The 24,880-nt window shown below is 41.4% G+C and overlaps 1 pseudogene; it reads left to right on the forward strand.

Moving 5' to 3' along the window:
- The first annotated feature begins 13,898 nt into the window (after nt 1-13,898).
- LOC133258117 (ubiquitin carboxyl-terminal hydrolase 10-like) lies at nt 13,899-18,403 on the forward strand (annotated as a pseudogene).
- The last annotated feature ends 6,477 nt before the right edge of the window (nt 18,404-24,880 follow it).

The following is a 24,880-nucleotide window of genomic DNA, read 5'->3' on the forward strand; positions in this document are numbered from 1 at the left end:
CTTCTTAAGACCCTTCTGATTAATCCTGTTATCTTAAAATGTATATTGTGGGAGTGGATCTGGTAAGACTCTTACAACCTTGAGACATTCTTTTGATTTACTGTAATAACCAATTGAAAAAATATGTAACTCCCTTGCTAAGATTACCGAGGAGGGGCACTCTCCATCCCCCTTCTGATGTATACATCAGAAGCTTTCTCTATCCTTTGTTCACTTTAATAAAACTCTGCTACACAAAAGCTCTTGAGTGATCAAGCCTGGTCCCTGGTCCCAAAGCCAAATCTTCTTCCGAGATCATGGATCCGACATCGTTCACTGTAAGCTATTAATTTCTTTGTGGTGTATTTCACAGAAATAATTATTTCCTTTACAATTAAAAAATATTCACCATGAAGTGCTTACTACCAGGTATCAACTATTCTGTGACATTATTTTTGGAAAGCATTCTGTTCTTATATCAAGAATCACTTTTATCTTTTTTCCATAGTATCTTTTAGTCAATTTTGTATACGTTTCTTTTTCTGATCAACAGTTTCAATGAGTGAGATTTCCCTGCAGTTGATTCCTATGGAACGGTTCAGAGTGTTGCAACTAAAACCACAGCAACAACACTGCCAAAGATACGTTACTTTAACAGCATACAATTGACAAAACACTTTGACCCATGCTCACAATTTGACCCATGCTCTTATTTTTATCTTCATCCTATCAGAATTCTATGAACCAGATAGGATAATTATTATACCCATTTTTCAGAGGAGGATATTTGAGATCAAACAGATTGTAAAATGTTTCCAAGCATTAAGTGATTAGAACCTAGTCCTCAACCCTAGACATCACTACCAAGTATTTACCTCTTGGCAATGAGACATAACTTTTGTTATCATTAGGAACTGACTCAGTAAAAGAGTAAATTTATTGTTTATTTTCTTTTTATTTGAACTTTAAAATTATATAGAATTTGGGATGTTCTAAAGTAAGTAGTTCCTTAGTTTACATTAATAAAATATATTTCCTGTTCAGTGGATAATTAGCTGGTTATTCAACTTTATGGGTCTCAGAGTCTTGACTTTTATAGTGCCTAGGCTTAAACTCAAATACCTAAAACTGGTATTCAGTGAGACTAATTCTCAACACGTACTGAACTGAAACAAAGCCAGGACATCTTGAATCAAATGCAAGACTGACTCACAAAATGAGACTTTCCTAACTCTACATTTTTGCAAGTATAACAGAGCTAATGGACGGACACCCCCATGCTGTCACCAATGGGTCATTCTCAACCTTAGTCCTCCACCTGGCACAACAGGAAGCATTTCGAAGTTAAAATTAAAAAAAAAAAAAAAAAACCCGAAGCCAAAGTCCGAGGTGATTCCATGGGACAGAGACTGGGGGACCCTCTGCTTCTTTTCTTTTCCTTCCATTTTGTTCTCCCCTCTGTGTCTCACCCTCATTGCCTTTCCTTGATATAACATTGACAACTGTTGCATGTCTTTGACTCAACCAACGTGTACTTTGTGCCTACCACATGCCAACACAATGGTAAATGTTGGAGTTACGACTGAGAAATAACTCTTGTTGAAATGTTATAAAACTTTGATCTACTCCGAGGAAAAAAGCTATGGAAATTTAATCAGTAAAGTAGGGAGGCTGTTGTATTATAGCTTATTGTTATCTCCAATCTGGAAATGTAACAACAAACATACTTTGTGGTATGCACAGTTTTTATTTATTACATATCATTTTCTCCCCCAGCCAGATTTGTGGCTTATAAAAATAACCAAATATTTGCTTACAAATTGTTATAATGAAAATCTGAAATCTGCTGCAATAAGATTCATGGTCACAATAACTTTGAAAGCATTTGTTTGCATTTGGAGTGTGGGGGAATAATTTAAATTTAAAATTTTTGCATAAATTATTTATATGTTCAGTCCAAGATGCAATGGAATTACAACATTTTTTAGAAGTGAGGCAGAAGTTTAAAATTTACAAATAACTCTACATTTTGGTAGCACTAGATATAGTTTTCTAGAAAGCTGTATTTTTTGTTGTTGTTGTTTGAAAAGTGGTTAGTTGTTTTCACTCTCTCTAACAGATGGAACCAAAGCATTGTGAACATTTTCATTAAAACAGAAAATAAGCTATGAAAGAAGTGTCACATTGCCAAGTATTCATCCTGCAAATTAAATTCTACAACTTAGCAGGTGGTTTAAGTTCCCTTTAGAAATTTAAAATCAGCTTATTTTATTTATCTTTAACAGAGACACAGGTTCACTGCTGTATTCACTTAGACAGAATCTGCATGTTTCTTAGACTTGACAGTTGGGAAAATATTTGCCAATTCTCACTCAAAATGGCTCAGAAATGCCACCGTCAGATGGTTGAGTCTTTGATTTCCTTCACTATTAAAGTTTACTATTTGTCTCTAGAATCAGTTGCAAGGCCTGATGGATCCAAAAATTTAAAGCCTCACACTCTGCATGTACTTTTTAAAACCATTTTGATACATATTATCATTCAGGCACTGGACTATACTATCCAATATAGAAAATTTCTTTATTAGACAGTAATCACTATGGACAGAAAGTTTGTTTTGCTGCAAAAGTCATATGTTGGATCCTAATTCCAATGTGATGGTATTTGAAGTTGGAGCCCCTGGGAAGTGATTAGGTCATGAGGGTGAAACCTTCATAATGGGATTACTGTCCTCATAAAAAAGGCTCCAGACCCCTTCTCTCTGCTTCTGCCATGTGGGAAGGCATCATCTATGAACCAGGATCTGAGTTCTCATCAGGCACTGAATATCCTGGCACCCTGATCTTGAACTACCCAGCCTCTAGAACAGTGAGAAATCAGTTTCTGTTGTTTATTAGCTACCCAGTCTATGGGCTTCCCTGGTGGCTCAAACGGTAAAGTGCCTGTCTGCAGTGCAGGAGAGCCGGGTTCGATCCCTGGGTTGGGAAGATCCGCTGAAGAAGGAAATGGCAGCCCACTCCAGTAGTCTTGCCAGGAAAACCCTATGGATGGAGGTGCCTGGTAGGCTACAATCCACAGGGTCACAAAGAGTTCAGTTCAGTCCAGTTCAGTTCAGTCGCTCAGTCATGTCCAATTCTTTGCGACCCCATGAATTGCAGCACGCCAGGACTCCCTGTCCCTATCCAACTCCCGGAGATCACTCAAACTCATGTCCATCGAGTCGGTGATGCCATCCAGCCATCTCATCCTCTGTCGTCCCCTTCTCCTCCTGCTCCCAATCCATCCCAGCATCAGAGTCTTTTCCAATGAGTCAACTCTTCAATGAGGTGGCCAAAGCTTTGCAGTTTCAGCTTCAGCATCAGTCCTTCCAATGAACACCCAGGACTGATCACCTTTAGAATGGATTGGTTGGATCTCCTTGCAGTCCAAGGGACTCTCAAGAGTCTTCTCCAAACCACAGTTCAAAAGCATCAATTATTCAGTGCTTAGCTTTCTTCACAGTCCAACTCTCACATCTGTACATGACCACTGGAAAAACCATAGCCTTGACTAGACAGACCTTTGTGGGCAAAGTAATGTCTCTGCTTTTGAATATGCTAACTAGATTGGTCATAACTGTCCTTCCAAGGAGTCAGCGTCTTTTAATTTCATGGCTGCAGTCACCATCTGCAGTGATTTGGGAGCCCAAAAAAATAACGTCTGACACTGTTTCCCCATCTATTTCCCATAAAGTGATGGGACCATTTGCCACGATCTTCATTTTCTGAATGCTGAGCTTTAAGCCAACTTTTTCACTCTCCTCTTTCACTTTCATCAAGAGGCTTTTTAGTTCCTCTTCACTTTCTGCCAGAAGGGTGGTGTCATCTGCATACCTGAGGTTATTGATATTTCTCCTGGCAATGTTGATTCCAGCTTGTGCTTCTTCCAGCCCAGCGTTTCTCATGATGTACTCTGCATAGAAGTTAAATAAGCAGGGTGACAATATACAGCCTTGACGTACTCCTTTTCCTATTTGGAACCAGTCTGTTGTTCCATGTCCAGTTCTAACTGTTGCTTCCTGACCTGCATATAGGTTTCTCAAGAGGCAGGTCAGGTGGTCTGGTATTCCCATCTCTTTCAGAATTTTCCACAGTTTACTGTGATCCACACAGTCAAAGGCTTTGGCATAGCCAATAAAGCAGAAATAGATGTTTTTCTGGAACTCTCTTGCTTGTTCCATGATCCACCAGATGTTGGCAATTTGATCTCTGGTTCCTCTGCCTTTTCTAAATCCAGCTTGAACATCTGGAAGTTCACGGTTCACATATTGCTGAAGCCTGGCTTGGAGAATTTTGAGCATTATTTTACTAGCGTGTGAGATGAGTGCAATTGTGTGGTAGTTTGAGCATTCTTTGGCATTGCCTTTCTTTGGGATTGGAATGAAAACTGACCTTTTCCAGTCCTGTGGCCACTGCTGAGTTTCCAGATTTGCTGGCATACTGAGTGCAGCACTTTCACAGCATCATCTTTCAGGATTTGAAATAGCTCAACTGGAATTCCATCACCTCCACCAGCTTTGTTCGTAGTGATGCTTCTAAGGCCCACTTGACTTCACATTCCAGGATGTCTGGCTCTAGGTCAGTGATCACACCATTGTGATTATCTGGGTCATGAAGATCTTTTTTGTACAGTTCTTCTGTGTATTCTTGCCACCTCTTCTTAACATCTTCTGCTTCTGTTAGGTCCATAGAATTTCTGTCCTTTATCGAGCCCATCTTTGCATGAAATATTCCCTTGGTATCTCTAATTTTCTTGAAGAGATCTCTAGTCTTTCCCATTCTGTTGTTTTCCTCTATTTTGATCTATTTTCCTCTACATTGATAGCTGAAGAAGGCTTTCTTATCTCTCCTTGCTATTCTTTGGAACTCTGCATTCAGATGCTTATATCTTCCTTTTCTCCTTTGCTTTTCACTTCTCTTCTCTTCACAGCTATTTGTAAGGCCTCCTCAGACAGCCATTTTGCTTTTTTGCATTTCTTTTTTATGGGGATGGTCTTGATCCCTATCTCCTGTACAATGTCTTGAACCTCCGTCCATAGTCTATAAGGCACTCTGTCTGTGAGATCTAGTCCCTTAAATCTATTTCTCACTTCCACTGTATAATCATAAGGGATTTGATTTAGGTCATACCTGAATGGTCTAGTGGTTTTCCCTACTTTCTTCCTTTTAAGTCTGAATTTGGCAATAAGGAGTTCATGATCTGAGCCACAGTCAGCTCCCGGTCTTGTTTTTGTTGACTGTATAGAGCTTCTCCATCTTTGGCTGCAAAGAATATAATCAATCTGATTTCGGTATTGACCATCTGGTGATGTCATGACTGAGAGACTCCAATTCCAAAATTTCAGTTTATGGCAATCTGTTACAGTAGCCTGAAATATTTCTAGCTTAGACAACAATAGTTAAGCAATTGACACTTCCAAATCTCTGCAAGACTGTAATGATGAATTTACTCAATACATTAAAGAGTGGCCTTGGTCTACAGTCATTTCAGAGGTGATGAAGTAGATGTACCTTTTCTGTTTCTAATGTCAGTGCCATAAGATTAATTTCACAAAAACGTAATTTTTCTTCCAAAAATGTTTTTATGCTTTTCCGCTACCTCAGAATAAAACTTAGACTCGTCATTCACAGACTCTTCAATTTTCCTTCCAAACTCTTCTCCCGATTACTTCTCAAAAGATTTTCCTTTTCCAGGTAAACTGATATATTTATTAATTGTCTCCCAAGTAAGTTGGCACTACTTTGTATGCCCCTCTGCTCACTTTTTATACACCTTCCTTCTTGATGGTCTAAATCCTTCTTTTCCCTGCAGGAACAACTTAAATCATAACACAATGAAATCTTTCTTAATCATCCAAGATTTTCTTCTTAAATCTCTCTACCATCACTTATTATGTAGCTTGTATGCTTCTTTGTATTCCTTGTATACATTCAACCTTCCCAATTAGAATGTAAGATCCTGAGGGTAGAAATGCCATATTACACACCGAGTCCCTATTACCCCAGTACCCAGGACATAGTAATCAGTTTTTAGTGTTAATATTGGTAAGATAACTGAGATTTTCCCAGGTTACATCAAAAAATATAAAACACACTTATTTCAAGTTCATAGCCTTTGGGGTTTAAAACTATAGCTGAAGTTTCGCTTGACCAGCATGCTTCCTCATTTTCTTTCTTCAGACTTTTCTGGGGTCTTCACCCTCCCTCTATGTGGAGTGTCAATTTTAGTGTTGAATTTTTCAGAACAGGCCTGCACATAATCCTGGATATTAGTAAATTCAAGCAAAAGTTGAATTCTCACTCACACCGTGTCTGGAGTGCTTTGGTTCCAAGCTTTTCTCCACATTCTTCTTCCTCTGGAACTCGGGCTACTATTTCAGCCCTTATCTGGAGCAATGAAGAAGCAGAGAAATAAAGTGTGGCAAATGTGCACTGATTTCAAACTTGCTAAGGATGGACTTCCTTGGTGGCACAGTGGGTAGAATCAACCTGCCAATGCAGGGAACATGGGCCCAGTCCCTGGCCAGGAAGATTCCCCATGCTGTGGGAAAACCAAGCTGGTGTGCCACAACTGCTGAGCTTGCCCGCTGCAACTACTGAAGCCCTCACACCTAGAGCCTGTGCTCCAAGGAGAAAAGCCACTGCAGTGAGAAGCCAGCTCACCACACAAAGAGTAGCCCCTTCCCTGTAACTAGAGAAAGACTGTGCAACACAGCAGAGACTCAGTGCAACCAAAAACAAATAAATAAATAAAATTACTTAAAAATTATTCTTTGAAAAACTTACTAAGGAAATACACATATTTACTAGCAGAAGGCTAAACATCAATAAAACTGAATTGAGAACCCAGAATTAAATCTTTACACTTATTATCAATTTGAAAAATGGTCTTTTTAACATGGTGTTGAGATAATTACATACTCACATAAAAAAGAATAAAGCTGAATAACTACCTCATATTGTATAGAAAAATTAATCCAAAATGGATCATAGACCTAAATGTAAACTAAATGTAAAATATAAAATAAAAATGTAAAAGTAACATGCAAAATTAAATGGAAAATCTAATATTATAAAACTCTTAAAATGGGATTAAATTTTCATGATCTCAGGTGTGTATGACACTAACAAAAATGTTTCCTTCTTTATGACACAAAAGAAAAATAAATAAATAAAATTAGACTTCATTAAAATGAAAAACTTTGATCTTCAAGAAAGTGAAAAGACAATGAAGCAATGTGAGAACATATATGCAGACAGTATGTCTGACAAGGGACCTGTATCCAGAATATATAAAGAACTCAACACTCAACAATAAAAAGACAATCCAGTTTAAAATGGGCAAATGATTTAAAAAGACATTTCTCCAAAGAAATGTATAAATGACCAACAAGCACATGAAAAGATATTCAACATCTTTAGTCATTAAAGAAATGCAAACCAAAATCGCAACAAGGTGCCCACAAGGATAGTTAAATTTAAAAGACAGAAAATTATAAGTGTTGGTGGAGAAACTGAAACATTTATACACTGCTGGTGGGGGTGTAAAATAGTTCAGCTGCTTTAGAAAACAGCTTAGCAGTTCCTCAAAAAGATAAACATAGAGTTACCACATTACCCAGCAATCTCACTCCTGAGTATATATGCAAAAGAAATGAAAAGAACAAAAACCTGTAAACAAATGTTCATACCGGCATTATTCATGACAGCTAACAGTGGAGACAACCAAAATGTCCATCAGTGAATGAACGGATAAACAAAATGCAGTAAATCCATACACTGAAATATTACTCAACCATAGAAAGGAGTGAAATACTGATCGTACTACAACTGGGATGACCTTGGAATCATTATGTTCATTGAAAGAAGCCAGTCATGAAAGGCCACACGTTGTATGAAGCATCCAGAATAGGCAAGCCTGTAGAGACAGAAAATAAATTAGCATTGGACAGGGGCTGGTGATATAGCAACTGCTGCTGAACATTAGGTTTCACTTTGGAGTGATGAAAACTTCCCAGAACCAGATGGAGGAGATAAATGAACAACTCTGTGAATATACTGAAAACCACAGAACTGTACAATTGAAGAGAGTGTATTTTATGGTTTGTGAATTACATCTCAATAAGAATGTTATTTTTTTAAGTGACATCCATCCCTTCTGCTCCCTTTCATTGGTCAAAGTCACATGGCCATGAGTTATCCCAATGAAAGAGAATTGCAACCCTACTGTGTGCTTGGAAGGAAAGTGGAAATATCTGGGGGACTGTATGAATGACTGAAAGCAGTGCCCTCAGCCTTTAGTTCTACAAGTAAGATGGGTCTCCAGGTAGGCCAGTCATGACACTGCACCCTCCTGGACACAATGATTGGCTCTGCTGTTGTTGTTGTTGTTCAGTCACTCAGTCCTGTCCGACTCTTTGTGACCACATGGACTGTAGCACTCCAGGCTTCCCTGTTCATCACCATCTCCCAGAGCTTGCTCAAACTCAGGTCCATTGAGTTGGTGATGCCATCTCATCCTCTGTTGTCCCTGTCTCTTCTTGCCTTCAATCTTTCCCTGCAACAGGGTCTTTTCTAATGAGTCAGCTCTTCACAACAGGTGACTGAAATATTGGAGCTTCAGCTTCAACATCTGTCCTTCCAATGAATATTCAAGATTGATTTCCTTTAGGATGGACTGGTTTGATCGCCTTGCAGTCCAAGGGACTCTCAAGGGTCTTCTCCAACACCACAGTTCAAAAGCATCAGTTCTTCAGTGTTCAGCCTAGTTCTTAAAAATCCGCCTTCAATGCAGGAGACCCTGATTGATTACTGAGTTGGGAAGATCTGCTGGAGAAGGGATAGCCTACCTACTCCAGTATTCTTGGGCTTCCCTTGTGGCTCAGCTGGTAAAGAATCCGCCTGCAATGTGGGAGACCTGGGTTCGATCCCTGGGTTGGGAAGATCCCCTGGAGAAGGAAATGGCTACCCACTCCAGTATTCTGGCCTGGAGAATTCCATGGACTGTATAATTGTCCATGGGGTCACAAAGAGTCAAACATAAATGAGCTACTTTCATTTCACTTCACTTCAGCCTTCTTTATGGTTCAATTCTCACATCCATGCATGACTACTGGAAAAACCATAACTTTGACTGTACAGACCTTTGTTGGCAAAGTGATGGTGCTGTGTAGTGGGCATGTAACAGAAGTTAGGACAACCAGTCCTTTTGTGGCTTGGTGTATGTTACAGACAGAAATATTGGGGGATTATTAAACAGGAGGATGAGAGTTGGAAACTATCAGAAGCTGTATATAAGATCCTTGTGGAGAGAGCCTGCATCCAGCTGTGACTTCTAACCTCCTAGATTTTCAAGATGCAAAAGAATTCTGATTAATGAACCATTAACAGCAAAGTGGATTTTAATCTTATAATTCTTTGCCCAGCAGATGTCTCACATGTTTCTTGAGAAATCCCACCAGTGTTTCTACTTTGCCACCTTCTGGAATATGTTCTCATTCCCTCACTGTTGATGCCTAAACAGAAGGAATCTCCTTTTACCCAGGCTTTCACGCTCCCCTTTGCCTACAACTTCAGAACCCACCTTTGATGTTTCCCCAGATTGAAAGATTTTTAATGGAGCTCATTGTTCTGTGTTTTACTGCTTGTGCTAAACAGCTTATAAACTGATCCCCAACTCTCCACCTATGTGTGTGTGAGGGTGGGCTGGACTCTTGAGAGTGGGCTGGACCTGTGACCTGTGCTAGCAAATGATGGAATGCCATTTCCAAGGCTAGGTTATAAAAGACTCCAATTTTTTATTTGCTTGTCTCCTCTTGCTCTCTCTTCCTCATTCTGATAAATGCTAGACACCATGTTGTCAGTTGCCCTAGGAAGAGGCCCACATTGCAAGAAATTGAGGGCTTCCTCTGGCCAACAATCCACAAGAAACTGAATCTTGTCAATATCAACTGAGTGAATATGGAACTGGATATTCACCAGCTGAGCCTTGAGAGTTCTGCAGCCCAGCTGGTACCTTGATTGCAAACCTTGAAAGAGAGGCCTCAATTAAGTAAGCCATGTCCAAGTTTCTGATCCATACAAACTGTGAAATAACAAATATTGTTTTAAGTCAATAATTTTGTCATACTTTGTTATGCAGCAGTAAATAACCAATACAGTGCCCCGTCCTCGAAATCATGACACAAGCTCTTTTTAGATCAAGGTTGGGAGTTGTTATGTATGACTGTGTTCTAAACTGCTCTCAAAAAGTATCTGTTCTTGGGCTTGCCTGCTGGTGCATTGGATAGGTGTTTGCCTGCCAATGCAAGGGACATGGGTTCGATCCTTGGTCCAGGAGAATTCCACAGGTTGCAGAGCAACTAAGCCTGTGCACCACAACTATTGAGCCTGTGCTCTGTGTCCTGGGAGCCACAACTACTGAGCTTGCAGGCCACAACTACTGAAACCCATGTGACTAGAGCCCATGTTCCACAACAGGAGAAGTCACCACAATGAGAAGCCCAAACACTGCAACAAAGAGCAGCCCCCTGCTCACTGCGATGCCCTCCAATCAGACATCATGCTCTGTCCATTTCCATATTGATGTGATGTCAATTCCTGTTTCTGTCTTAGGCTCTTTCATTCCTGTTTCTGTCTTAGGCTCTTTCAAGATGGTCTTGATGACTCCTCACATCTCTGCAGTGCTTCAAAATTAAATAAGATGATATTGAACCTGCATATCAGTTTTTTCATCCAAAGAATCAGTAGAATGTGAAATATTTAAGCCAGAGACAGAGTTGGTGAATGAGCCCATGAATCCTTTAGGAGAACCCTCTAAGTAACTGCAGGTAAAGCTGCCCAGCTGGCTTATTCTGCTTGGGTTTCTAAGATTCCTATGTCCTGGCCAACACCTCCCACACATGGATACCCACTCACATGCTCAGTTTGACTCACCCTGGTCAGAGCCCTGGGTCCCCATGCAGGGTCTCCCACCAGCTCCGGGATCTGTCTGTTACCTCACTCCAGCCAGACCTGCTCCAGGAGACTGGACCCAGCCCGCCCTCTCTTGAGTGCTGACACTGGTAACATAAGTTATAGCAGATAGTACCTGCTTCATCTCTCTCATGTAACCAAAGGGTCAGCCAGGGCTTCCTCCCTCTCAGACAGTGGGAATTCCTACCCACAGGCCAGTGCCTATCTGGACCCTCCCTTTGGTTCCCCACAGCCTCTATTCCTCTCAGAAGGTTTAACATCCATCTCTCCCTTTACACCAGTTTCTACAAGAAATCCAACCAAATGAAATAGGCTGTGATGGTCTGTGGGTTTTTACTTCATGCTGGGAGGGTCTGGAAACACGAGGGTCTCCATGCAGCCGTCACTGTCTGGGCCCCTCTGCCTTTTCACCACCTGGTGTCCTCCCAGGGGACCCGATGTGCTGAGCACACTCCAGTCTGCCCTGGTACTCACAGCAGTGCCTCTGCCAGGAGTTCTGGGTTATGAAGTTTCCTCTTTCTCATTATACTTGCTTTGGATACTAGTTTCTAAAATGATCCGGTCTGATATCTTATAAGTTCCTCTTCTCACCTATTCAGCTGCCTTCCCGCAATAGCAAAAAGTAAAAGTTAGTCTTAAAGTCATGTCTGACTCTTTGTGATCCCATGGACCATAGCCTGCCAGCCTCCTCTGTCCATGGAATTCTCCAGGCAAGAGTACTAGAGTGGGTTGCCATTTCCTTTTCCAGAGGATCTTCCTGACCCAGGGATCAAACCCAGGTCTCCTGCATTGCAGGCAGATTCTTTACCAACTGAGTCACTAGGGAAGACCAATAGCAAAGCACCTCCTTTTTCCTGATGCCGGTCCTAGAACTAGGCTGCATTTGCCAGACCCTGGGTATGTTGGCCTGTTCACCAGGATTTGGACTTCCCCCCACTCCATTGTTTACCACTAAACCCCTGCTTTGGGAAAATCCTAACAATTGACTGGGACAGCAAAGTTTTTTCCATTTCATAGATGTGTGTGCTGAGGCCAAGGCGATGCTTTCTCTTGGATCTGCACACAGAGAGACAAATTAATCAAAAAGATCTTAAGCAGGCACTGTTTGTTTTGCATGAACAAACAGCAATTGCTCTTTGTTTAAATTTAATAGTTAAAAATGAACAGTTCTGGTGATAATTACCACATATTTATATTGGTATTTTACTTTTTAAGTTCTGGGAGAACAGCAGTTTAACTCGATTGAATCATATTTTTTTAAGCCAAAGGTTAAGTGCTACTATTGCCTTTTAACATTAGAGAAGACAAAGAATTTACTAAGAAAATGCCCCAAATTAATAGTCATTTACAGTATATGTTTTTGTTGTGGAGGAGATGAAAAAAGAGCTAAAAGTAACCAACAATAGATTAAAGGAAATAAATATAACATTTATCTATTAATATTCGGAAACATATGTAGAAAATCATCAGTGTTGCCCACATTTGCATATGGCTGACTTTGGTTGTTGGATGGATGAAGCATGTTTGTCACAGAAGACCCTGCAGGGCAAATGGAACACTAAGCACTTCACGCCACAAAACCAACCCTGCTGATGCAGCCCTTATCACACTACAAGCAAGAACATCACAGTGGCATTTGTAATAAGAATGGTGTTAATGATAATCTCATGATTTATGAAAAACATTGCTGGTTTTAGAATCATGCTTCATCTTAGTCCTGTTTCTAGCCACCAGAAAGAGGGAATTTTTTTCATTGTGATAGTCTGTTTGCACTTCTCTTTAAAATATGCTTTTCCGGTGCATGGCACACGGGTATTTTAATTAAAACTCATCCATATGGAAGCTTTCTACCTGATCCTAGTAAATAATTTGAAATAGAAATATTTGAAAGAGACTGTTACAAATCAAAAACAGTTACCAATTTGGAATTATAAGTAGAGTAGATTACATAGAGCATGTTTATAGAAATGAGCCTTTATAATAAACACATATAAAGATGCTCAACATCACTCATTATTAGAGAAATACAAATCAGAACCACAATAAGATATCATCTCATGTTGGTCAGAATGGCTGCCATCAAAAAGTCTGCAAACAGTAAATGCTGGAGAAGGTGTAGAGAAAGGGGAATCCTTTTGTTGGTGGGAATGCATACTGGTACAGCCACTCTGGAGAATAGTGTGAACATTCCTTAAAAAACTTAAATACAACTGTCATACAACACAGCAATCCCACTTCTGGGCACACACACCAAGGAAACCAGTGTGTTACTTTTTGCTACTGGGGGAAGGCAGCTGAATAGGTGAGAAGAGGAACTTATAAGATATCAGACCGGATCATTTTAGAAACTAGTATCCAAAGCAAGTATAATGAGAAAGAGGAAACTTCATAACCCAGAACTCCTGGCAGAGGCACTGCTGTGAGTACCAGGGCAGACTGGAGTGTGCTCAGCACATCGGGTCCCCTGAGAGGACACCAGGCAGTGAAAAGGCAGAGGGGCCCAGACAGTGACAGCTGCATGGAGACCCTCATGTTTCCAGACCCTCCCAGCATGAAGTAAAAATCCACAGACCATCACAGCCTATTTCATTTGGTTGGATTTCTTGTAGAAACTGGTGTAAAGGGAGAGATGGATGTTAAACCTTCTGAGAGGAATAGAGGCTGTGGGGAACCAAAGGGAGGGTCCAGATAGGCACTGGCCTGTGGGTAGGAATTCCCACTGTCTGAGAGGGAGGAAGCCCTGGCTGACCCTTTGGTTACATGAGAGAGATGAAGCAGGTACTATCTGCTATAACTTATGTTACCAGTGTCAGCACTCAAGAGAGGGCGGGCTGGGTCCAGTCTCCTGGAGCAGGTCTGGCTGGAGTGAGGTAACAGACAGATCCCGGAGCTGGTGGGAGACCCTGCATGGGGACCCAGGGCTCTGACCAGGGTGAGTCAAACTGAGCATGTGAGTGGGTATCCATGTGTGGGAGGTGTTGGCCAGGACATAGGAATCTTAGAAACCCAAGCAGAATAAGCCAGCTGGGCAGCTTTACCTGCAGTTACTTAGAGGGTTCTCCTAAAGGATTCATGGGCTCATTCACCAACTCTATCTCTGGCTTAAATATTTCACATTCTACTGATTCTTTGGATGAAAAAACTGATATGCAGGTTCAATATCATCTTATTTAATTTTGAAGCACTGCAGAGATGTGAGGAGTCATCAAGACCATCTTGAAAGAGCCTAAGACAGAAACAGGAATTGACATCACATTAATATGGAAATGAACAGAGCGTGATGTCTGATTGGAGGGCATCGCAGTGAGCAGGGGGCTGCTCTTTGTTGCAGTGTTTGGGTGTGACTTCCCCTGTTGTGGAGCATGGGCTCTAGTCACATGGGTTTCAGTAGCTGCAGCCTGTGGGCTCAGAAGTTGTGGCTCCCAGGACACAGAGCACAGGCTCAATAGTTGTGGCGCACAGGCTTAGTTGCTCTGCAACCTGTGGAATTCTCCTGGACCAAGGATCGAACCCATGTCCCTTGCATTGGCAGGCAAACACCTATCCAATGCACCACCAGGCAAGCCCAAGAACAGATACTTTTTGAGAGCAGTTTAGAACACAGTCATACATAACAACTCCCAACCTTGATCTAAAAAGAGCTTGTGTCATGATTTCGAGGAAGGGGCACTGTATTGGTTATTTACTGCTGCATAACAAAGTATGACAAAATTATTGACTGGGTTTCTCTTACCTTGGATGTGGGGTATCTCTTCACGGCTGCTCCAGCAAAGTGCAGCCACTGCTCCTTACTTTGGACAAGGGGTATCTCCTCACCGCTGCCCCTCCTGAGACACAATATTCATTGCATCACTGTTTAAATAGCTAGTACATGGAAGCAACTTAGATGTCCATCAACAGACAAATGGATAAGGAATTTGTAGTGCATATGTACAATGGAATAAATATTCAGTTCAGTTCAGTTCATTTCAGTTGCTCAGTCGTGTCCAACTCTTTGCAACCCCATGAATCACAGCACACCAGGCCTCCCTGTCCATCACCAACTCCCGGAGTTAACTCAGATTCCCGTCCATTGAGTCAGTGATGCCATCCAACCATCTCATCCTCTGTCGTCCCCTTCTCCTCCTGCCCCCAATCCCTCCCAGCATCAGTCTTTTCCAATGAGTCAGCTCTTCGCATGAGGTGGCCAAAGTATTGGAGTTTCAGTTTTAGCATCATTCCCTCCAAAGAAATTCCAGGGCTGATCTCCTTCTGGTTGTACTGGAGTTTCAGCTTCAGCATCATTCCCTCCAAAGAAATCCCAGGGCTGATCTCCTTCAGAATGGACTGGTTGGATCTCCTTGCAGTCCAAGGGACTCTCAAGAGTCTTCTCCAACATGACAGTTCAAAAGCATCAATTCTTCTGTGCTCAGCCTTCTTCACAATCCAACTCTCACATCCATACATGACCACAGGAAAAACCATAGCCTTGACTAGACGGACCTTTGTTGGCAAAGTAATGTCTCTGCTTTTGAATATGCTATTGATATCTTAATATAATTGAGAAAACTGATGTATTAAAATACAATGAAAGTTAATACTTCAAATTAATTTTATTTACTACTGGAACACTAGAGGAGGTGGTATGAAGAATATAAGAATGCTAATCTAGAAATCAGGAGCTTTTTGTATTAGTTCCTTCCCTCCCACCAGGTGTGTAGTCTCAGAAAGATAATTAACCTCTTCTTACCTTATCTAAGGGATTCCTGCCCACAGTAGTAGATATAATGGTCATCTGAGTTAAATTCACCCATTCCAGTCCATTTTAGTTCTTCTTTTCCTAGACCTAATTTTCAGTCCATACAATGACTCAAAGTTAAAGGAAGGATAGGACATAAACTTTCAATATTTGCATTTTTTTCTGTCAAATGAGAATTCAAAAAATTAATTCCATTGAGGTTTTAATATTAATATATAACTTGAATTGTAGAAGAATACATTAATAGGAAATATATATCATTCTAAGATAAGTAAAATACTTAATACATTATTTCTAAACTGATTTTTTTTGCTGTTGTTTTATAAGATTAGATTGCAGATTTCCTTTCATTAGAAAAGTACTTTACAACATTCGTTGAACAATACGTCATACAAATAATCTTTCTTGAGAATTTGTAATAAATCAGAGACTTTCTGACAATTAAAAATAGAAATAGCGTTCATATATCACTGTATCAGATAAGCTGTGTCCAGCTATAAGAAATAGAAATCCTAAATTACTTTGCTAGCATATGAGATAAGTGCAACTGTGCAGGAGAAAGGGAGTGCAAAAAGAAGAAAAAACCTCCTCCTGGATATCACAGTCACTTGAAAGTGCCGAGGGCAGGCCTTCGGCAGAAGGCCTGGTCGGTGGTCACCTGGCCCAGCAATCTGCAACAGTGTAGGCGCCAAGGATGCAGACTTGATGGGGAATGTGCCCTCAGCGCCCCCACCCCCGGACTTGGGGCAGCTCTCAGGACACCACAGACTTTGTCAGTGATGCCGCGCCTCACTGAGGCTTTCCCCGAGCCCTGGACGGCGGGGCCAGGACTGCAGAGCAGCTTGAGGGCTGCTCCAGGGCTGACTCCCAGCAGGGACACCCTGTTGAGGACAGCTGTGGCTCAGCCTTCCATGGGGACTGAGACTACTGAGAGCCTTGGAGTCGCTAAGGGACAAATACTTGAATCCTTGGTTGAGGGCACAGCTGCCAGTGGGGTGGAGTTGCACACCATGGAGAGCTCGAACTCGGCCCCAGCAAGGCCTAGAGCACCCCACCTCCTGTGGATGCCTCAGCCTCTGCAGTGGGCACGGTGCCCACCAGTCAGCCCACCAAGTCATGGGCCAGTCTTTTTCATGATTCTAACTCTATTCTTCCTCCTTGCCTGTGGTTTCTATGGAAACTAAGAATTCCCCTTCCACCACATCTCCCTTCATCTCTGAAAAGCAGGCAGAAGTCAAGGAAGGGCTGGTTCCAGTTTCAGAGGATCCCGAAGCCATAAAGATTGCAGAGTTCCTGGAGAACACCACCCTGATTCATAAACCAGTGTCGTTGCAACCCTGTGGGCTGATCTACACAGGAAATTGGTGCTACATCAAAGCCACACTGCAGGCGTTGGTAGCTTGCCCACCAATATATCACCTGATGAAGTTCATTCCCCTGTATTTAAAAGTGCAAAGCCCTTGTACATCCACACCCATGACAGACAGCTTTGTTTAGCTAATGAATGAGTTTACTAATATGCCAGTACCTCCAAAACCCAGACAAGGTCTTAGGGATAAAATCATGAGGGATATCTGCCCCAGAGCTGCCTTTGAACCCACTTATATTTGTAGACTCCTGACAGTGATCAAGTGGAGCCTGTCTGAAAAGGATGGGCAAGAAGATGCTGAGGAGTACTCAGGTTTCATTCTAAATGGACTCCATGAGGAAATGCAGAACCAAAAGAAACTTCTATCACCAAATAATGAAAACCTTACTGTTTCCAGTGGACCCAAAAGCCACTCAGTGAACAAAGAGGAGCAGGAAGAACCAGAAGAAGGAAGTGAGGACAAGTGGGAGTAAGCAGGCCCCGGAAACAAGACCACAGTCACTCATCAGGTGGCCTTTGTTCAGACCCCCATCGCTGGCATTTTTTGGTGGACACATCAGGTCTGTGGTTTACCAGCAGAGTTCAAGAGTCTGCCACTGGGCAGCTGTTCTTCAATCTGCATCTGGAAATCCAGTCCAACAAGATATGCACTGTCCAGAATGCACTGGGGAGCCTGGTGGCCAGAGAGTCTGTCCAGGGTGACACCACCAAAACTGAACAAGAGGTGGAGATCAGCTGGAGAGTGACTCTGGAAAAGCTCCGTCTTATGCTCCTGCTGCACCTCCAGTGGTTCGTGTACAAGACTGGGGGCTGTCAGAAGCTCATCAGAAATGCTGAATATCCTGCGGACTTGGAAATGAGTAACTAAGACTGCTCTCTCCGGGGCTTAAAAATAAGAACTTTAAATGCCACAGAGCCTATAGGCTGTTTGCAGTGGTCTACCACCACTGCGGCAGCGCCACGGGCTGCCACAGGACATCTCCCAGATCAGGCTCAAGGGCTGGCGGCACACTGACGAGCAGACTGTGACGGTGATCAGCCCAACTGTCAGGATGATCAGCCAGATGGTCACGGTGATCAGCCGGACGGTCAAGGCCATCAGCCAGCAGCAGGAGCGACGCCCACCGCAGAGCTCGCAGCCCACCTCCGCGCGCCACAGTTGCGTGGACCTGCTGTAGCCGCGCCTAGGCTGCTTGTAGGCTCCGCTCTCACCACCTCCCCTCTTCTCTTTAGTGGCTCTTAAAGGACAGACTCTTTATCCTTATCGCAAAAATGGGCTAGAGTGAAAGGAGACGCCTTGTGGTTTGTGCACAGCATAGCTTCCACTGACTTCTAGCTTCCAAATCAAAGTCATCTGGTGAAACAGACTGTCGCTTGATTCAAGAAAATACATGAGAAACCCATTTCTGAAATAATAGTGATTTCTGAGTAAGAAGGGTAACTTGCGTTTGATTCCCGGTCTAATTACATAGTAGAGTAAGTCCTGCACCAGCAACAACAATTGTAAATTTGTGAAAATGAATTTTATCTTTCCTTAAAAAAGATAAATTTTTAAATCCATCACACTTTCATCCCTCACCCTTTAGTTTTTGATCAATAACAAAAACAAGCCAGTTACCAGAGAAGAAATAGTTCCTCAAAAGATAAACAAACACAAAAAAAGTTGCTGGTTCCTAACAGGAAAAATACATTTTAATAATTGTGCAAGGAGAAGCTGCTTACGTACACATGGCAGATCAAATATTTGAAGTTACAATGTCAGTCACATAGAAAGGTGATTGTAATTTTATTGCCATTAAAAGATTTCAAAGTGCATTCATGCTTCTGTGTACACATAATGAAAAAGGAGCAAAACAATGAAGATTGGTATTTCCCTCCAGCTGCTGTCTTATTCTGCTGTCTGCTCTTCTATGATGCCACGTTTCTAATGTACACAGTTAGCGATAGCTAGGAGTATACAGTTGTTGCCCATCAATAAAAATCACAAAGTTGGTTTAAAGCTGAAAAAGAAAACAAACCTCCACATTCAAAAAACTAAGATCATGGCATCCAGTCCCACAACTTCATGCAAATAGAAGGGGAAAAGTGGAAGCAGTGGCTGACTTTATTTTCTTCGGCTCCAAAATCACTGTAGATGGTGACTGCAGCCATGAAATTAAAAGATGCTTGCTCCTTGGAAGAAAAATTATGACCAACCTAGACAGCGTATTAAAAAGTAGAGTCATCACATTGCCAACAAAGATGCGTATAGTCAAAGCTATGGTTTTTCCAGTAGTCATGCATGGATGTTAGAGTTGGACCATAAAGAAGGCTGAGAGCTGAAAAATTGATGTTTTCAAATTGTGGTGCTGGATAAGACTCTTGAGAGTCCCTTGGACTGCAAGGAGATCCAACAAGTCCATCCTAAAGGAAATGAACCTTCAATATTCATTGGATGGACTAATGCTGAAACTGAAGCTCCAGTACTTTGGCCATATAGTAGAGAGTCAACCCGCTAGAAAAGACCATGATGCTCAGAAAGACTGAAGACAAAAAGAAAAGGGGCAGCAGAGGATGAGATGGTTAGATAGCATCATTGACTCAATGGATGTGAATTTGAGCAAACTCAAGGAGATAGTGGAGGGTAGAGGAGCCTGTCATACTGCAACCCATGAGATCACAAATCATCTGACAGGACTTAGTGACCTAACAAGAACAACAACATCACACATAGCAACATATAATTTCAGTTTAGCTTTGTTTTTTTAAATTACTATCTCCCTTGCTAGGAGTCAGCTTCATCAAGACAGGAGTTATGCCCCTCTTATTCATTTCTGTATTACTCATTTGGAAAAAATTTTTGTTGGTGACTGAAAACTATTTCTCTTCTCCTCTTACATAGCAGACACTAATTTACCTCAGGTATCAGGAGATTCTTGATCTCAGGGAAGATGGAACTAGCTATCTAGGAGGAGGCTTGTAATTCAATTCCACCCTTAAGATATAATGAGAAATGTGGAATATCTTCTGTATGTTGTATGAGGATGTGATATCTGGAGTTACAGTATCCAGACTGCAACCAGGAGGGATAGTTCTAGCAAACTGCAAAGATATCAATCCTGAGATCCAACATCAATAAGCTGCTGCACACACCTAGCAAATACCTACCAAATGTTAAGGGACATAAATAAAGACAACTATGTGTTTAAGCTGTTTTCTGTTGCAGTGGCTAGATTAAGCCAAAAGTATTATGACTTAGTACACTGCTTGACACAGGCAAGCAACTTGTGTTCAGTTAATACAGGTATTTGTTTTTGTTGAATGAATAAAAAAACTACATAGCTAAAGCAATGTGAGAAAGAATGGGGAAGGTATCCAGGGAATTGAATCTACATTAAAAATACAATTTTGGGGGGGGATTAATCTAAGGGAGGGAAAAGTAGGAACAGGGTACATATTATATTGCCTGGTGATATTTATTAACCAATTTATACAAATATTTTTTCATTAAATAAAAATGTAATGAAGACTTACTACTTCAAGAAGTATTACATTAAGGAGGCACACAGTATATTGTTTGAAAATATAGGTCACGGAATACTTAAACACAGCCACTGAAAATCTGGTGCCGTAAAGTAAGTTACTAAATCTCCGTTAACTTCAATTTGCATGTGTGTATGCTAAGTCACTTCACTCATGTCTGACTCTGCGACCCAATGAACTGTAGCCTGCCAGGCTCATCTGTCCATGGGGTTCTCCAGGCAAGAATACCGGAGTGGGTTGCCATGCCCTCCTCCAGGGAATCTTCCTGACCTAGGGATTAACCCTAGGTTAAAGTCTCTTATGTTTCCCGTATTGGCAGGCAGGTTCTTTAACACTAGTGCTACCTGAGAAACGTTAACTTCAGTTTATCCCTCTTCAAAAGGAAATAATCACACTTTTAAAAGGTTAGTGTGATGAGAGGATACATGTAAAGTGCTCAATGTCCTACATGCCCATTAAGTAGTAAATAATAAATAGTTTTATATTTGTTATTATAATGATTAAGTATGGCTAAGGGAAATGGGACACAAAGGTGAAAAATATATAGCCCCTTTCCATAACAAAAATGCCTTAATATCTGAATATTGAAATAACATAAAACAACATGAAGAATGTGAAGGAAAGAAAAGTGTTTCTGCTTTGGAAGATAAGACAAGGTTTTAGTAGAGGAGAAGACATTTGGTCTGTATCTTTAATGAAATGTTGCATGTTCACATGCAGAGATGAGCAGTGAAGAATGTATGCCACGGTGGTTGGAAAGGGAGAACTAACAAACATTACAGACAATAAAACCTAGGAAGAGGAGGACAGGAAAATATAAGGCCATATAGCTCATGGCTGGTAGAATGGCTTAGCACCAGTACAGACTTAAGAAAGAGGCCTGTCGAGGTAAGCCCGTGGAAAGTGCTACCTCTCATGGAGGAGGAGTTTCAATAACTAACTAGGAAGGCTCTGGCTTTTTTGGCAGGCAATGAGGTGCCATGAAAATATTTAAAGCAGGACAAGAAAGTGACGTGATTAAAGTGTGGCCAGACACTGTTAATGTCCTTCCACAGCCATCCTTCCTTTGGTTTGCCCAGTTTTAAGGGATGAAGACCACCAGCTCTGACAATGTAACTGAAATCTGAGCAATGATTTGTAAGGAAGATTTACTGAGTGCTCCAGGAAAACGACTGAGCGACTTCACTTTCACTTTTCACTTTCATGCATTGGAGAAGGAAATGGCAACCCACTCCAGTGTTCTTGCCTGGAGAATCCCAGGGATGGGGGAGCCTGGTGGGCTGCCGTCTATGGGGTCACACAGAGTCGGACACGACTGAAGTGACTTAGCAGCAGCAGCAGCCAGGAAAATAAGTTTTTTTAAAGAGAAAGATATACAAAGGGAAAATCATTATACTCTCTCCTTCATTGGTTCCCCTTGCTGAACTCACCCTGTGAGTTCTGTTGTGTACAGATACAGACAGTGTTTAGAGCTTCAGCGGCAATCTTGAAAAATGATCTCTCACACTCACAGATGATGGTTAAGTGATAAGATTCAAGAAGCCTGGGTCTTTGATGACATTATTGAACTGCGGAGTCAATTCCAGGACTGCCTATTCCCAGACGACCAGTTAAGCAAATAGTAGATACACTGTAGGTTAAGCTGCTGTTGGTTAGTGGCTTGTTCTTTGTGGCCACATCATTCAAACTAATCCTGAGAGCGGTGTGTTAGGAAGATTCATAAGAGATCGATGGGATGAACTGATGCAGTGTGAAAATAAGGATAACCAGTAGGAAACAATTACTGAGCATGTCTTGTGTGCATTTTTGAAATTAAGAAACACATGTACAGCACTTACAATGCACCAGACGCTATGAAGCACTTTGCTCATTTCTCACTAAATCTCTGTGAGGTAAATACTGTCTTTATCCCCACTTTTCAAATAAGAAAACTGAGTCAGAGATTAGTGATACAGTTTCCCCAAGGACACAGAGCTAGCTAGCATTAGTGAAGCATTCACCCAAGAAGTCCAGCTCCAGACTCTGCTCCGAGCTATTCGTATGCGGTTAATTTACATGCAAACACTATCCTACTTTTATGTGAAGATCTTATGAGGGAAAAAGCCACCATTATAGCCATTTTTTTCAAGTGAAGAAACTGAAGCAGAGAGGATAAGTAATTTAAGGTCATGTATATAACAAGGAATGGAGCAGAAAGTCAAGGCCAGTTCTACCTGATTTCAGAGATACAACCTTGTTGCCAGATCTCCAGCGATGAGACTACTCCAGACTTCTGAATCAGAGGAGTGGCTCTAGAAATATAAAAGGAGGAACTTACACAAGACAGAGGTTAGATGAGGATTAAGGGCAGATTTTATGTTAGGGGAAAGGACGAAAGGTGATTCTGGTTTTTCAAAGCTGAGTTAAAGCACACAGATACTATGTTGTTGTTTTTTGGGTTTTGTGTTTTTTTTTTGAAGTATAGTTGATTTTCAATGTGTGTTAATTTCAGGTGTACAGCAAATTGATTCAGATATATATATAGATATACAGATATAGATATCCTTTTTCAGGTTGTTTTCCCATATTAGTTCAGTTCAGTCGCTCAGTCGTGTCCGACTCTTTGCAACCCCATGAACCGCAGCACACCAGGGCTCCCTGTCCATCACAAACTCCTGGAGTTCACTCAGACTCATGTCCATCGAGTCAGTGATGCCATCCAGCCATCTCATCCCCTGTCATCCCCTTCTCCTCCTGCCCCCAATCCCTCCCAGCATCAGAGTCTTTTCCAGTGAGTCAGCCCTTCCCATGAGGTGGCCAACGTACTGGAGTTTCAGCTTCAGCATCATTCCCTCCAAAGAAATCCCAGGGCTCATCTCCTTCTGAATGGACTGGTTGGATCTCCTTGCAGTCCAAGGGACTCTCAAGAGTCTTCTCCAGCACCACAGCTCAAAAGCATCAATTCTTTGGCGCTCAGCTTTCTTCACAGTCCAACGCTCACATCCATACATGACCACTGGAAAAACCATAGCCTTGACTGACTAGATGGACCTTTGTTGGCAAAGTAATGTCTCTGCTTTTGAATATGCTATCTAGATTGGTCATAACTTTCTTTCCAAGGAGTAACTGTCTTTTAATTTCATGGCTACAATCACCATCTGCAGTGATTTTAGAGCCCAAAAAAATAAAGTGTGACACTGTTTCCACTGTTTCCCCATCTATTTCCCATGAAGTGATGGGACCGGATGCCATGATCTTAGTTTTCTGAATGTTGAGCTTTCAGCCAACTTTTTCACTCTCCACTTTCACTTTCATCAAGAGGCTTTTTAGTTCCTCTTCACTTTCTGCCATTAGGGTGGTGTCATCTGCATATCTGAGGTTATGATATTTCTCCCGGCAATCTTGATTCCAGCTTGTGTTTCTTCCAGTCCAGCGTTTCTCATGATGTACTCTGCATAGAAGTTAAATAAGCAGGGTGACAATATATAACCTTGACATACTCCTTTTCCTATTTGGAACCAGTCTGTTGTTCCATGTCCAGTTCTAACTGTTGCTTCCTGATCTGCATACAGATTTCTCAAGAGGCAGATCAGGTGGTCAGGTATTCCCTTCTCTTTCAAAATTTTCCACAGTTTATTGTGATCCACACAGTCAAAGGCTTTGGCATAGTCAATAAAGCAGAAATAGATGTTTTTCTGGAACTCTCTTGCTTTTTCCAGGATCCAGTGGATGTTGGCAATTTGATTTCTGATTCCTCTGCCTTTTCTAAAACCAGCTTGAACATCAGGAAGTTCACGGTTCACATGTTGCTGAAGCCTGGCTTGGAGAATTTTGAGCATTACTTTACTAGCGTGTGAGATGAGTGCAATTGTGTGGTAGTTTGAGCATTCTTTGGCATTGCCTTTCTTTGGGATTGGAATGAAAACTGACCTTTTCCAGTCCTGTGGCCACTGCTGAGTTTTCCAAATTTGCTGGCATATTGAGTGCAGCACTTTCACAGCATCATCTTTCAGGATGAAATAGCATTTCCCATATAGATTATTACAAAATGTTGAGTATAGTTCCCTGTGCTCTAAGTAGGTCCTTTATGTCCTTGTTGTTTAAATATAATAGTGTGTATATGTTACTCCAAAATTTCTAATTAGGGATACTATTTTTTAAAAGAAAGTCTGGAAAATGAATATTTTAAATTTATATTTTGAGAAAATACTTCAAAATCCTTTTCAGCACACCCAATAAGTTAGGGTAAACTCCAAAAGCAGATATCAAGGTGAATCATCT

The sequence above is a fragment of the Bos javanicus genome, chromosome 12 (genome assembly GCF_032452875.1).
Source record: "Bos javanicus breed banteng chromosome 12, ARS-OSU_banteng_1.0, whole genome shotgun sequence".
Classification (NCBI taxonomy): domain Eukaryota; kingdom Metazoa; phylum Chordata; class Mammalia; order Artiodactyla; family Bovidae; genus Bos; species Bos javanicus.